We start from the raw sequence: 17,039 nt of genomic DNA on the forward strand, positions 1-17,039 counted from the left end.
CAAAGCACTTTGGCCTTTTTCAGGTGAGATGCATAAAAGAATAGTACTCCCAAAAACAATTGGACCCTTTACTCACTGTCGAATATGTCTAAACCTGTAAGTTTTTTTTCTCTCTTTTAGCATTTATACAATGCAATTTAGCACATGTTGCTGAATCAACATACTTGTTGGTTTTATGTTGCCTTCACGTGCTATCGCATAATTTCCCACTTCTGAAGTCATGACAAAAGTCAAGTGTGTTTTGCTCAGGTGCTTTGCTTTTGGAAAGACTGGAGGGCGCCAGGTTTACTTGCATATGTCTTGTGAAAATGTTATATGATAATAGTTTTCAACCACACATGGAACTGTATAGTTTAACTGCATTCAATTCTGGAATATTGGGGAAATACAGTAGACTACATGCACTGTAAAACTTTGCTGTATTTTGCAGCAGGTTTTCCAGTAACGTATTCCTATTAAGACTGTTTTCAAGTTGAGATAAACATGACTTTCACCAAATTCAAAATTAAAACACTTTGACTTTGAGATTCAAAATGAGCAAGAAGAGACTGGCATTTGCACAGCGACACAGCAAAAAAGGACATTCTTCCTAAGCAGTTTTGTCTTGATTTTTAGTCAAAATATTTGAAACTTCTTAAATTACGATACATTTACATAACAAGAAAAGTGACCTATGATATTTAGTTTTGTTTCATGAAAGAAAATATAAGAAACAGGTCAATGTTTAAAAGAAAATTGTAAATTAAATCTCCAGTACTGGCAAACCTGCTGCAAATCTACAGCAAAGTTTTACAGTGTGCTATTTTCACTGTGTATAAAACACACAATATGCTTCAAATTATTATATGTAAATATTTACTAATTTAACAATGAAGCTGTTGCCCACCCATCTTGATAATTTGGGTATCAAAATGATTTCCCAACTTGTTGTGAACACGACATCAGAAGCCATTCATGTGCAATTTTTACCTAGGAAACACATTCCTGATAATTCCGAGAGCATGTGAAAGCAGCATTAGAACAACATTTTTATCAACAAATAAGATTTTAAGCTTAGGGTTACACTTAGCATTTGAGGGCTTTAGGATGTAGTCCATGCCAATGGAGCAGTTTCCACTCATTACATAAAGTACCTCATATACTGTAAATAATATTGTGATAAATATGACAAAATGCATTGGGCTGTTGCTCTTACCATCCACATACAATGTTTGAAAGTTTTACACGCTGTTTTTTTCAATAAACTTTACATAACAGACATTCAAACTGTCGATTCAAATGCTTTTCAAGTGCTTATATGCTGAGTGACACTTTACAGTTTCAAGACCCCCAAGTTCCCTTTTTAAGGCATTTTCAACTCTTTGTAAGTGTGAAAATATTTATGCGTGCTTTCCCAAGGTTACGGCACATGTTGAAAGGGACATCAGATGTGAGACCGTCACCTTGCTGCGTAACTCACATTCAAGAAACACAAGAAAGGTTGTCGTTACACCTCCTCAATCTATCTTGGTGGTCATGTGTGATAGCGTTAAAATAATGGCCCTCTAAATATAGTTGCTTCTTTAGAGGTGGCATGGCAACAGAGTTGGAATCCATTGACTACAGAAACTGAACTTCAGATCTGCCTTTTGATATTCCTTTGAATAGTGTGATCTTGACTCGCACTGTTTTTGTCTTGCGTTTAGATGTGATATAGTAAGAAGTTATGTAAAACGATATAATAGATGTAAGTTTCTTTCTGTGAAGCATTCATAAAGAAGGCTTCTATTTTGATCTTGTTAACCAAACGTCAGGACAGTGCAACAGTTTATTCATACCTGCTTTTAAAAGTTGCTGAGTCCACCCGAAAAGCTGACAGCTTTTACTGCCCCGTTATTTATGCTGAGATTCACTTTGCTTTTGGATTCCGGACAGCACTGTTTCTCAGTTCTTCAATCTCAATCCAAGTCACGCTTGATGTCTGTCTCACAATACCTGCACATTAAGTCATAACATTTAAATAAGTTTCATGACGTCTTACCTTGGCTGTGTAATATGAGAAAATATTATTTTAAGATCAAATAGCAGCATCACAACACATTGTATGATACTGTACAGCTGAGAATATATATATATGTTTTGAACTTTCTCAGGTTAAAGGTTCTTGTTTTGTTAAAGGTTGGAAGCTTCAAAAGTGAGTAATAATTACCATCTTTGACATCCGCTCACACAGGCATTTAGCCTGTTGAACTGACTGGCTTACACACAAGGGAACTGTGATGGAGAAACTGTTTTAATGTCTTATATGAGTGGGCTAAGCAACTGCTATATGATTCATCCTTCAGTCTAGGAACACAGAGAAAAGATCAGGTTTGAACGTCTATTGAGACAATATTTCTGCCAGTGCTGTGGGGTTACTTACCAATATGGTGGAAATAAAAGTTCTGTCAAAAACTGTATAAAAACTATATAATGCTTATAGCATAAGATAGTCTTGTGCCTGTATTCAACAACCGGGTTTCTTGTGATAATTAATTTGCACAAACCAAAATCTTTTTAAGCATGCTGATCTTTTTTAATGCAGACAATACATTTTTAAATTTTTAAATACAGTGATTAACCTATTAGAATGACTTATTGTAGAGATCCATAATAAACAACATTATATTTTTTTCATTTCATTTTTGACTTTAATGTAAATATAGTTATTATTCTCCCAATCATAGCAGACTTTATTTAGATATCAATCAGTAAACCTGTCATAAACTGCAAACCTACTTCGCATATCATCACTGTCCTTCTGAAACCTTGTATGTCCAAATTTGCTGTTTTTTTTTAGGAAATAGAAACAACACGGTACTTTTAAAATGATCAAAAACTGTGCTGTCAAAGTTGACAAGCACTTTAAAAAACTTTTTAATTGGTTAGATATTTGCAATACCTAGCAACAAACATAAAGGGTAACTAATAATAATGATTTATGGCAAAAAATAAAAATCACAAAATATGGAGATACGAGGTTTCAGAAGTACAGCAGCGATATTCAGCTGTCAATCATTATTTTATAAAATCTAAATAATAATTTGTGGATTATTTTAATGGTTCATTTAGCTTACTCTGTAACTTTAAAATATGACTTGGTGTCAATGATGTTAACTAAAACATAATTAAGAACAACAAGTCTACCTTTAATAGCAATTCAGATAGCGTGGCAATACTGCACAATTCAATAAAATGCGCTTGGCATTTTATTTATAATTACTGTATCATGATATAAAAAACGGATACATCACAAGTTCTATAATAACAGTGAATAGCTATCTGTCATCGTTCTTATTGATCTCAATAGCAGTTTCTGGCTTTCACATGAACATTTCAAAGTGTTATGTGTTACACATACCAGAATAAGGTAGAGAAATGTGTTATGTCAAGTGATGAGTCAATGTTTAAGAGAGAAAGAGGACACAGATGACACAAAAGACACAACGAGGGGGCTTTGTTCAAAATTCGAGATTAATGAACCAGGCAACCAAATTCTTCCCATTAATGATAACTCAGAGGACTGGTATTTTTAAATGTGTAAAAGTGGATAAATGTCACTGATATACAGTATACAGGCACATATTCCAGTAAAAACTCTGACTTTGGTTATGTGAAAGTAAAGAACCATTGATTTGTGAAATGACTATAGAGGCTAATAAATTACCTCTGGTTGTACGCTACTATTACCGTAGTTCAGTGATTTAATTTAAACACAGAAAGCCAGACAGTCCCGTGGGATTGCGGGCAGTGCTCGAAGTTGCCGCATCCATTATTCCGCTATGGAGAATACAACAGACATCAAAAGTGATCGTTTTACCCAGCGCAGCAACATTTCCTATAGAGGGCCCATGTAAGGGGTCTGGGTGTAATTAAGTTACCACTCTGGACACTGTAAGCAGATGCTGAAACAGCAGCTCCTATTACACCAAGATTTCCCACCAAAAACACTGTAGGATAGAGCCCGCAGTTTTTAAAGGTTTAGTTTGTGATGTTCATAAATTATTTGTGGTGCTTGTGATAGCTAAGGAAAACATCACTGTGGTTAATAGTTAAACTTTGAGTTGGAGGTTTGACCTAGTGTAAACTTTGCATTTGTGCTGTAAACATGAATGATTCCTCAAGAAAGCCCACATTTTCTTAAAGGGTCAGTTCACCCATTTACTCACCCTTGAATTGTTCCAAATCTGTATACAATTCTTTATTCTGGTGAACACAGAGAAAGATATTTGGAAGAATGCTTTCCTACCATAAAATTACAATGGTAGTCAAAGGTGCCCCAGAACTGTTTGCTTTCTGTACATTATTTAAAAATGATCTTCTCGTGTGTTCAACAGAACAAAGAAATATATAAAACCATTTTTCCTACTCAATGGTGGTCATGAACTGTTTGGTTACAAGCATTCTTTCTGTGTTCATCAGAACAAAGAAATTATTACAGGTTTGGAACAACTTGAGGGTGAGTAAATGAAGACCAAATTTTCATTTTTTGGGTGAAGTGTACCTTTAAGAAAAAGCAAAAGTCGAATTGTTGAGCAGATGTTCGCGGTAGTAGCTTCAGTTATCTGATATTTCACGGCAGGACTAGTGATCCGTTCATATTTATAAAATGTGTCCATTTTTTAAACGTTTCTATTTACATACTATACAGAAGGAAAAGCCCACAAGCAAACAAAGCACAATTCAGTCTGGTGTAATGTACCCATATTACATGTCAATGTATTTACAAAGGAATGCTCTACTGGCTTTAAAAGAGAGGTAAACCTCTTTGTGCTTCCTCTCAGTCTATGTGGCTGTATCCTTTTTCCCTGTGAGGGCAACATTCTCAACATCGGACCTGGCCAAAAAAGCAGGTGTCAGTAGAACCTGATCCCCTCGGGGAGTACAGGCCCGTGATTCTGCGTGCCCATGTCTTGTTGAATCCCTTAAGATAACCTCCCTCTGTCCTTCAGCAGTTCTGAATGGTTAGAAAGTGGAGAGATTAAGACAAGAAGGAAAAGAAACCTCTTATCTCTCTGAAACTGAATCCTTTGATGACATTGACAAATGGAAGTGAGGGGTATGTATGGATCTCTGGCAAAGAGAAAAGACCCAGAGGAAGGTTTTATTGCTCAGAGGTTGCTCTTTTAAAGCTCAAGAGACTTAATGGACATCTCAATTACGGTTTTATGATGGATCAGCTAAACTTCCTTAAGAAAAAAGCTACAAATGTGCAAATTGTTGAAACACAGTAAGAGTACGGAACTGTAAGATTTATGTGAATAGCAAAAACCCAGATGAACTGGGTTTGAAAATGTTTTTTGTGGGGAAATTTAATCTCAAATTGCAATCTCTGATTTATGATCGCAGACTTTATCTTTGTTGTGATCTGTTATGAAACTCTAGAGGAGTTTCATAGAGGAGTTTTTCTGTGAGTGTACAGAAAAATCAGGAGGCATATGCCGAAAACATATTTGCTCTCTATTTAATGTCATTGATGTCAAACCAGGAGAAACAATTGATATATTATTTGTCTCATTTGGGACTTTCTCCAAATAGTTTTTCACGAGATATCATCTGCAAAACTGAAGAAATGGCTAGTGTTATTAAAAGACCAGTGTGTAAGATTAAGGAGGATCTATGGACAGAAATGCAATATAATATACATAACTATGTCTTCAGAGGAGTATAAAGACCTTACATAATGAAGTGTTATGTTTTTATTACCTTAAAATAAGCTATTTCTATATACACACACCACGGGTCCCCTTGCATGGAATTGGCCATGTTGTTTCTACAGTAGCCCAAAATGGACAAACTGCTTTACAGAGCACATTTGTTAAAGGAGACATCAGATGAAAACCCCACTTTTTCTGTGTTTAAGTGCTATAATCGGGTCCCCGGTGCATCTAGCAAACAAGAAAACGTGAAAAATAAGAACCCAGTAAGTTTGCTTTGGTGTGCCTTTCCTTGCAAGCATGTGAGAAATTGAGCCGTTCAGATTTCGCTCTGATTGTGACGTCCAAAGCGGATTTTATTATAATGTTACCGCCCCTTAATCTACACAGTTCCACCCACCGCGCTCCGTTGTTTTCACAAGCGACAGCGGCGTACGTGACGCCGTGGCTAAAGTTCGTGGACAACATGCAATGTAGTCGCTGCACAGAGTCCAAACCTAGGAAGAGACAGGAGTGGATTTATTTTATTTTTAGTGGAAATCCATCAGAAACCATAAGTAAAAACCTGCTTGTTTGCGCGAATCACTTTAAACCGGAGTGCTTTTTCAACCTGGGACAGTACAAGCAGGATTAGCTTCAAAGTTGTTCCTCAAGAGGGATCGAGACCGACTGAATGAGACAAAACTGCCGATGTAAGTAATATTTATCAACAGTCTGAATTGACGTAAATGTACCGTAACGTATACAGTATATAGGAGGATAACGTTAGCATATGATAGCGAAGGGAGCTAAATCAGTCACAGGCTAAATAGAACATTCAAAGCCAGTGTTAAACTTACTGTATATAAGTGCAGATGGACACTTGGAGTTTAGCTGTACGAATGTTAATACATTATGTGCGTTAATATGTTTAGCTGCGGCAAGCTGTTTGTTTTGCTAATGAACAGGGGCGAACAATGGGGTTAGTTTAGTTTTAAACGTCTCAAATCATTCGTGCTTAGGCTGAAAAATCTGTCACAGAAAACTAGCTCTCACGTTGTGTGTGTAACGTTATAACTTGTCAATGACAAGCGCTAAAATCCATGTAATTCCGCTGAGATCTGCAGTGGATTCCGTGGATTTTAGGTAAGCATACACGCACAACATTAGGATGCGCTGTTTGCTGTGACTGATTTTTTTGTCTCCGGACGAATGATTTGAGACGTTTAAGACGAAACTAACCACAGAGGAATTCAGGAAATATCATTTAGCTAAACCATTGCCATGGCAGTACTATACACGTGTGTTGTGTTGACAAGCCGAACAGAAGGGGGGTGGGGTTCGCTGTAACTCATTATCAGTTAAAGAGACATGCCCCAAAAAAGGTTGCTGTGAGCATAGCTGTTTTTGACGAGGCAAGAAGGGTTTTATTTACACAGCCATCGAGTGTTTTTAAGCAAAATATGTTCCAGACATTTCACGAAGACCCTAATAAATCATACCAACTTGTTGAAAGTGCTCGTCTGAGGAGACCTTTAATATGTTATCTCCTTCAGCAAAGAAGCGAAAACGTGACGACATCTTAGTTCTGTACTTTTACATTTTTTTCAGGAAAGAAAGCAAAGTAATTAAAAATGTACAATATTTCAAAATTCCTTTGAATACACCCTTTTGAATTTTAAAGATGGCCATATTATTATTCAATGAATCTCTTTCATAATCTGGGCTTTACGTAATACGAATGTAGGAATTCTATTAGAATGCTGTTTGTGTTTGAACACTGTTTAATTATAGAGCAGTGGCTCTGGCTCGTCCTTGAAGTATATGACTGCTGAGGTGGCTGTAGTTTGCTGCAGTGGTGACTTAAGGGGAGATCAGGGGTCAGTTCTGTTGTTGGATTCTTGCAGGCTCTTATTTGATTACCCTCATGAAGTCATAGTCATAGTGTTGATGGTGCAAACAGGTAAGTGTGACTGACAAAGATGCTGACTGGACTGACAAGGTCGGCTCTAGATACATGAGAGAGACATACTCGCTTGTACATTCATTGACTTAAAGGGATACTTAACCAAAAAAATTAAAATTCTGTCATCATTAACTCACCCTCAGATTGTTCCAATCCTTCATAAATTTCGTTGTTCTGTAATACAAAATACAAATGAAAGCGGTCACATCTAATTAATGTTTTGGTAATCCAGTGATTGAACTAGTGCTCAGCATTACTCATAAATTGTGAGTCAGCTTTTTCTTCTTTTGTGTATGTGTGCTAGTGTGTTTCACCACCACATCTGGTTTAATAGTCTTTGCTAAGATAGTAAAACATCGTGAGCACATTTTCCACAAAATTTTAAAGCTGGTAATTTGCCCTAATCAGATTTTATGTTAAATCTAATGTAATAAATACTTTTTTCGTAGTTAAATTTCATGTCAAACATAAGGGTTATTAAATAATGTTGGTTGTGCATAAATTTGGTAAGACTAGTTTTAAAGTATAGTGATTATACTAGTATTATATTAGGTTCTTGCTTGCTGATTCTTACAGATTCTAAAGTCTGTGTGTGTGCGCGACTGCGCGTGCTTGTGTGTGTGTGTGTGCGTGTATGTGTGTGCGCGCATACAATGGGGCTGTGTACTTTTATTGATTCATAATGTAGTTAAAGCAGAATAATGTCATATTCTTTCAGAAATAGCAACTGCATGTGTTGGTTGTTGAGGGCTAGGTTCTCCTGTGGTCGTATATGAGATTTTAATAGCTTTGAGATCTACCTACTGTATAGACATACTGTACAGTATTATAACTAGAAATCCTTGAAATCCTAAATCCTTGTGTAATATCCAAGAGATGATATAGCACCATCCAAAACTAAAGAATTAGCTAAGTGTTAAGTTTGTTTAATTATAGGAACTTGTTTCTTATAGAAATAATGAGTCAATTTTATATGTTCTGATCCGTTATAATAAACAGAAGTGACGTTATAAGAAGAGAAAACGTTTCAGGCCAAATGTTTTGAAAATCTGCATGTGCAAGGATGATTATCCATTACCTTCACCAAACACAAAAGTTCATTCTAAGCAGGCCTGCACTGCAGTAAATGACTTTTTTAACTAAACGTTCTATAAAAGAGACTGTTTTGGCTACAACATGAACAATTTATCGACTCTGTTATATAAAAAATTGAATTTGTTGTTGATGGATTTGTTTTAGCACAACCTCATTATTTATTCATTTATGAATGTCATGGAAATTCGTCATTGACTGTTTGTTAATAAAATGGCTCAAAAAAGCATTTAACCAGCAGTCTGCAGTCTTGAGACTTTTGGCTCCATTATAGTGCTGCATCCCACAATCGGACATTGGCTTCCTGACTGGATCAAGTGAATGCTCATGTAAGCAATCTTTTGGCCAGGAACTCTGGTTTTGCTTAAAGGGTTATTTTTGATTCCTGTGAGACTTTGATGCCCCCCCCGCATGTTGTCTTGGGGTGCCAGTATCTCTGTAACCTTTCCTTGTGATGTATTGCGGAACTGTGTGGCGCTGACCTCATGAGAGACTTTCTGCAATGCTGTGTTGTTGTTCGGATGTTCAGGGTGGTTACTAGGTGGTTTCTTGGGTTCCCAGAGGGTGTTTGCTTACAACCCTTAGTTCTCAAAGGTATTTCCATCCCTAGATATGACTTGATTCCCTCTTTCAAAGCCAATTGCCTCTTGCTTGGCATGTGGAATGTCTAAGTCTGTTTGTAACAACATATATTGTGCAAGATGATGCATAACACATGCAATAAATATAACGGACTGGAAAAGAATTAGAGTGGAGAACATATATACAGAAGGTGAGGTGTAACATAAAATGAGGCATTAGAACTAATGTTAACTAAGCACTTATCTCCCCAGGGTTATCCCTCTCTCTCTCTTGCTCTCTCTCTTTCTCTGAGAGGTTGCTGTAGCCCATTGCCATAGTGTGTATCGCGTGGGGCGGCTTTAAAAACGCTGACTTGCTGGAAATGTCTGGCTGTGATGGATGATTCCTGGAGATCAGTGAGATCCTCTGTGTGCAGGCCTTATCCCTGATTGAACAGCTTTATACTTCACCTCTGCCACGTGCTACAGGCACTCTTCTGGGTGTCAGTCGGCACCGGTCCACAACTGAACCCTCCTCTGCTACCTGCTAATTGGCTCTTTAATTGTCTTCAACCTGGCAGGTTCAAGCATGCATGCTGGCTGGAGAAACAAATCTCATGTGTTATTTTAACCTGATATAAGGCTTTCAAAGAGGTAAATCTTTTAGATGCAGGCTATATTACCGGTCAAGAGTTTAGCTAAAATCATTTTCATGATTTTTAAAAATGTTTTAATTGGAAAGTGGATGATTAAAAGTTTCAAATAATTATTGTAAGTTGAAATACAATTGTGTCATCGCATCTTATTAGAACACAAAATGTTATTAAAGTTGACGGAACTCAAACAGTTTCTGCATATCTCATGTTAATCTTGAGTACTTACAGAATAGTATCACACCCTTCAAATATCCGTAGAGTTGTTAGTTTGATCACATTTATAAAAGACAGATACAGTTGTACAAAAATTTCCGAAAACATACGACCTGCACGTGTGTTGGGGGGAGGGCGGAAAAAGCACGTACCCACCCATCGTCAACAAAACACAGACATATGACTCAGTTTCACTCACCGCGTGCGGTTCATGTCCTGCATCTTTTAGAGCTGGGACCGCTCCATCTATCAGTTTCAAACAATCTCCAAATCCAGCGTTATATCCACCATTTACAGTGTTGGGTGTAACTAGTTACTAAGTAATTAGTTACTGTAATTTAATTACTTTCCCCTTGAAAAAGTAAAGTAAGGGATTACTGTTATTTTTTCTGTAATTTAATTACAGTTACTTCTGATGTAATTAAACTAAACACTTTGTGTAATATGTATGTGCAATAGTGGAATTGACATCAAAATTCAAAGTCTAACTTTAAAATCCGTGCTTCAATGTATAATTCTCACATTTGTAATACTTTGGTCAGTTAATAATACTACTTTATGTAGTTTAATATTATTTATTTGAATGAATTAAATTCATGACTGTCCTTCAATCACTTAACTAATCAAGGTTGATGTAGGATATAGAAAGTAACTAGTAATAAGTAACTAAATACTTTTTGGAGAGAGTAATTTGTACAGTAATCTAATTACACTATTGGATATGTAATTAGTAACTAGTAATTAATTACTTTTTCAGAGTAACTTACCCAACACTGACCGTTTATATAACATTCCTCACCCAAATGCGCAGCTGAACTTCGCGAATGCAGTGCTCTCTCTCTCTCTTGCTCCAGCTGGTTGACGTGTGCACATGCTCCTTCTCCCGCTCTCATTGGTTGATGCGTGGGCGGGCTTTCCTGGGAGAATTGTCCAATAAGGGACTAACACTGTTGCACATCCCCTTTAAAAACTTTTTGAAAATAATTACTTAAACCAAATAATGAAGAAAAAGCAGCCATTAAAGCGACAACGAGCAACTTTTTGACCTTAAATAATGTCTCTAAAATTATTTAAGTGGTAGGTCAACTTTTAACTGGACGAATTTTACTGCCGTTGCTACCTAAGCAGCCTCCTATCGGCTGAAATTGCACTTGTAACTTTGGTGTTCGGGCCGGTACAAGCCCCGCCTATCCCCTGCTTTACGGCATACATCACGTTTTACTCGTAGCCTGGGAGAAGTTGGCCAACAGCAGAGCTAACAGTAAGACGAAACGAACCAAAACATCACCATGGCAGAGCCAGCCAAAAAACCAAAGAGGGTTTTGTTGGAGGAAGCAAAGAAAAGAAAGCGAGAGAGTGATCGGACATGAGGCCGGTCACGAATCAATATCGGACGGGCTTACACTCGGTGGCGCGAGCAGCAAGAGGCAACGGGTTGCAAAACGGATGGAGACCTAGCGGTCCTGCTCCTGGATTTGTAAGTGTTATTTGTACATTTTTTGTTACTGTCCTGTACTTTTGAACGTATTTGTTATTAGTCTGTGTCATTGGCGCACCACCGGTTCACACTAGCTGAGAGATAATATATGGTTGCCGGTGTTGATAGCTAGCATGTTGTCGTGTCTCGTCATGAATGTGTGTAGTGCTTGTAAATGAAGACTAAAAAAACACAATAAACGTGTTGTGGTAAAAAGTAGCAGATTCTTTAGTTCAGACCAGTAAACCGCGTAAATGTTGAACAGTTCAGTCGTTGAGAAGGCTAATGTTGTCGTTATATATATATATACATGCTATGCGCTGTTTTCATAGCATATCTAGGTCCGCCGGGTCAGTCGACTTTGTAAACAAACTCACGCGTATTGAGCTGCCAGCGGGAAATCTTTGCGACAGTTTTTACAACACTGTAAACAGACAATTCCGCTTATCAACCACGTGGGGCAACAGTGAGCAGAAGTTGCTCGTTGTCGCTTTAAGAGCAAACTTCTTTAATACTGTTTAAAAAGCATCTCAAAGTAATAAATTACAATAAAGGGTAGCTACTTTAAAGATGCTGAAAACATAGTTTGTTTTATGTTTAATTTTCACAGCATGATTCCCAAAGTTACAGTTGTGTTATACCATGGGGCTGTTGAATGCTTCATTCTGATCGAATGATGAACGTTCCACGGGTGTGCATTATTTTTCAGTTAAACGCACACCTATGAAGTAGTTCCAGATTTGTCGACCGAATTACAGTTCATATCACTGCGCCAAGTTTAACTGGCTATAGTATAAGGCTATACAGTATAAGGCTATACTGTAGCCTACTGTCCACCACTGAATACGGATCTAACAACAGACAAAATAACTATTAGCATGAACATTTCAACAACAATGGCGACAGCGCTTTACAGGACTGTTCAGATGAAAAACTAAACCATATATCAAAGGTAACGGCAAACTACATGACACAATCTGCAATCAAAATCTGGCTTTTCGCTCTCAATGAAGCAAACGCATGTGCATGTGCACTGTCTGTCTTCCTCTCGCTCTCAGATAACTGCATATGCAGGCTCAAGCAACGGCTTCAGATGAGATACGTAAGAAATTAGTCCTACCAAAAAGTGCATTACGGGACCAATACCTTACAAATGTCTTGAGATAAAACATAAGCGGAATTGGTATAAGCGGAATAATTGACACCGGTCCGTTGAATTCTTCGAAAATAATGCAGGTAATGATAATGAGGTGGAATTATTTCAAAGATTCAACTGCCCGTCGTCAATTATTCCTTACTTATTTCATACCTGTGATGAATTTAACTTTATTATATATTATTGTTGCTGTCCTTCTTTTTCAGGAAATGGAAAAAATAATGTACTTTTCATTACATATTGAGTTTTCAAAGTTGGCAAGCACTTTTTTATACTTCTCATTGGTTAGATTTTTGTAAAACACAGTGACAAACATAAAGGGCAACTAATAATAATGATGTATGGCAAAAAAAAAAAAGGAGGTTTCAGAAGGACAGCAGCATTATACTTTTATATATATACTATTATATAAACATATACTTTTATGTATTTTTATTCTAACTTATAAATAATAAAATAAAAAACTATGAGTAAATGACTCAAATGGCAGTGCATTATAAATGTCTTTTTTGACATTTGGCAGTGCATTATAAATGTCTAATGATTAACAATTGTGTGCATAATCACTCATATACAATTACAATTATGTTACCTAGACTTTAAGTTGCTTAAAGGGATAGTTCACCCAAAAATGAAAATTCTGTCATGAATCACTCACTCTCTAGTTGTTCCAAACCAGTATAAATTACTTTGTTTGGTTGAACACAGAGAAAGATATTTGGAAGAATGCTTGTAACCAAACAGTTCTTGGCCAACATTGACTACCATAGTAGGGAAAATTATAATAGTAGTCAAAAGTGTCCCAGAACTGTTTGCTGTCCTACATTCTTCAAAATATCTTCCTTTGGGTTAAACAGAACAAAAAAAGAAAATAAGTTTTTTTTTCTACTATGGTAGTCAAAGAACATTCGTTCAAATATCTTTCTCTCGGTTCATCAGAACAAAGAAATTTATACAGATTTGGAACAACTTGAAGGTGAGTAAATGATGACAGAATTTTATTTTTGGGTGAACTATCCCTTTAAAGTATATAAAAATATAAATGAAGATAAAAGTTTGTTCCAAACTATGAACCAACCAAAAGCTTCAAAAGTTGTCCATATGACTACTACTGTACAGTGCGTTGTTTTTTTGAAGTCAAATGTGCCACCTGAGGGCTTTATGGCACCTCACCTAACACGTTTAATGTCAGTGATGTCAGACATCATTGGTTTTTGCACGCTTTGTTACCAGTCGCAAGCACAAATGTGATTTGTGAGCTGTAGCTGTAAAGCGGTTGTTTCTGTATGAACCCTCAAGATAATAATGCATATGTCATTTTTAAAATCGAATCTGAACTTGACTATGAAATTAAATACAGAATAATAATAGTGATTTTAGCATTCCATCAGCTACAATATGATGAGTTTTGTTAATAATACAACACCAGAACGCTGGTGAAACCTGAAACAGAGTAATGTGTTCTTCTGTATTTCAGTGGAACAAATCATTTTCTGACATGTACATAAGATAATTACATATCTTAAGCACTCTTTAGACAGTATTGTTTTTAAACCATATCGTTACAGATATTAAAGGCACAAAAATGTTATCATTTATTCACTGTCATGTTATTCTAAATCTGCATGCAGTTTGACACCTTTATTTTGAGAATTTTTTTAGTAGTTTTGTGTTCACATAATGGAAGTCAGTGGAGGCCAATGTTAGAACAACATTCCTTAAAATATCTTCTTTTCTGTTTTCTTCCAAAGAAAGAAAGTCATACTCACAGGAGGATGAGTAAATGATTGATCATTTTATCATTCTTTTATTATTTACTCACCCTCATGTCATAACTGTGGTAACGAATGATCCTCACATTGTGGGCGGGGCTTCCTTGTTGGCTCTATCAATGGAGCACCAGGCAGGCTGTGTCCACTAGTAAGGGTTACTGGGCTGACTGATTTGACATGGTATATTCAATCAGTTTGCTAGCTGGCTGGGAATAAAAATGACAATTAGCTGCAAACGCAGTATAATAAAGCTACATGACATCACTGCATTAATTCATTTAATAATCGGCGAACCCAAGTTTGACTTTTCGTCCTCTTTATTCCTATCGATTACTGCTATATTTCCGAAGCTCGCGTGAAGGCCGCAACGGTCACCAGCCCTTTCTCCACCTTTGTGCAACGACGTCTCCGTGGGTCACGTTGGCTCAGGAAGTGTGCAAGGACGTCAGCAGAATTTGACCCAGATCGCTTTCCTCCACTTTGAGTGCTCCACACATCAAACCAATTTATCCCCCTCCTGTTAGTGTCAGAGCGTATTAGCACAGGCTGCGTGACTATGTGTCTGCCTGATGCTGTTCAGTAACCTACAGGGTCACATGCTCATCTGGGGGAATATGACTGCGAGTTTGTACCTTCACAGGATGTGAACACCACGTCAACAATACGTAATTATATCTCATGGCAAGGAAAATTGTGTAATATGAGAATATAAGAGATGCTGTTCACCAGAGGTGAAATATTGTTGCCTTCGTGTTCTTTTTAAAAAGTTCTTCATTATAAATTACGTTATGAGAATGTGTGTATGGGATGCATTTACAAATTCATTTCCTTAGTTGTCCCTTTCCAAACGACTGGAACTGTTAAAGTATGATTACAATAACTTGTGCACAGTTGTGTATTTGATGTATTTATATGATTTTAGTCGCAAAGAATGATGGGAAACAGTTTTTCCACACAGGCCTTCGTGATTATATGATCTTAGTTGAGATTATGAGATTAATGAGCAGAATACTTCAGCAAGTTTTACGTCTGTTCTTTATCAACAGCACAAATAATGCAAACTAGTCAACATTCACAATTGTTTTCATCTATAAGAATTTGTATTCTAAAAATAACTTTGTTATAGACATGCATTATTTCTTTTGTCACATGGACACGATCTACTATTGGTGAAATTTGCTGCTCTGCACTATACAGATTTTCATCCAATCAGGTGCTCTTTAGATTGAGATTGTCCCTCCCCCTAATAGGCAGTAGTACCACCTACAACTGACAAATACAGGACAGCATGGTTGATGGTGGTAACAACACAGGGAAAAATACTGTGTCAATCAAGTTGAGAAATGGGGTCTCTACAGACTCTTCTCATTCTGGTACAGTTTAACCTGTAAATACAGTAATTCAGAAATGACCGGAAGGAAGATTATGATCTTTTTTCTTTAGACGTATGAGAGAAAAATATAGTGGGAGAATGATTTGACTGGTGGTTTTAGGAATACTGCATGATAATGTATTCAATAAAAAAATGTAAGTAAAATAGTACATTTATTAGAAGAAAATGTGTGACCCTACCTGAAAACCAGACTAAAGTCTCATCCTCTTATAATGAGATAATGAGCATCAAAGTTTGATTTCAACCATTATTTTTCAGTCTTTGATATGGCCTTACGCAGTCAAAATGAAAGATATCAAGATTATCACAGAATGTTCTTTACATTGTATTTTATGTGCAAAACAGTAAATCACAGAAAATGACTTTAACTGGCAGGGTCACATTTTATCTCCCAGTTTGTACGTACACAGGTCGATGTTACGTGCTTACACACTTACATTTACGTAGGGCATTTTCTTACCTTTGACATGTAGTTACACACCAATTTTTTGGAGTCAAGTCTGTACCCATTCCAGTATGTTGTTTCCAGATATGGAATCGTATGTCAAGATTGTGACAGTGGACTCTAAGCACCGGTGTCCTGAGAGCACCTGCTGTGGGTGGGCCGTTTCTCTGCACAATAAATGGAAGCTCTAAGAATAGTAATGTCACCTGATGGGGGCTGATAACACACTATTGATGGCTCAGTGGTGCTGAATGAGACTCCAGAATATCGAGTCCCGGGTGTGAATCACCCTCCTGTCTGCTGTTAACACCCTCATATATCCGCTTCTACAACCCAAGCCACTGTATACCCTCTCAAAAGCTCATATCAGGATTCAGGGCATCTCAACTCCCTGTGTTCCTGTTTTGGACCACTATAGTCAGATGGTATTTTATCCCAGCATTTTTGTATTTCATCTCCAAAATATTGTTAATCCAATTCAAGACGGACATAATCCATAACCATTAGAGGAGACAAGAGTGTATTATTATGACCTGGACTGACTGTACTATATACACACCTGCCCATTTCAGCTCTTTATTTAAACCAACGTGCTGTTGTGTTTTAAATCAAAAACATACGTTACTAAAGTTTTATGGTTTACAATTTTTCAATA

At 36.9% G+C, this 17,039-nt stretch overlaps 2 protein-coding genes across 3 annotated transcripts in view; one reads left to right on the forward strand and one right to left on the reverse strand.

Moving 5' to 3' along the window:
- cfap97d2 (CFAP97 domain containing 2) overlaps nt 1-17,039 on the reverse strand; it is a 62,369-nt gene that overhangs the window by 27,368 nt on the left and 17,962 nt on the right. The window contains exon 1 of one of the 2 annotated variants that reach the window (XM_057335901.1): nt 1,818-1,972. The exons of the other annotated variant lie outside the window; for it this stretch is intronic. The gene's annotated coding sequence lies outside the window, so the exon portion shown is untranslated. Of the gene's footprint in view, nt 1-1,817; nt 1,973-17,039 lie in introns of those variants that run through there. 2 annotated transcript variants of the gene reach the window in all.
- Nucleotides 1-17,039, forward strand: part of fgf14 (fibroblast growth factor 14) — a 114,663-nt gene that overhangs the window by 16,742 nt on the left and 80,882 nt on the right. The gene's annotated exons all lie outside the window — the stretch shown is intronic.

The sequence above is a fragment of the Triplophysa rosa genome, linkage group LG6 (assembly GCF_024868665.1).
Source record: "Triplophysa rosa linkage group LG6, Trosa_1v2, whole genome shotgun sequence".
NCBI classification, from domain to species: Eukaryota; Metazoa; Chordata; class Actinopteri; order Cypriniformes; family Nemacheilidae; genus Triplophysa; species Triplophysa rosa.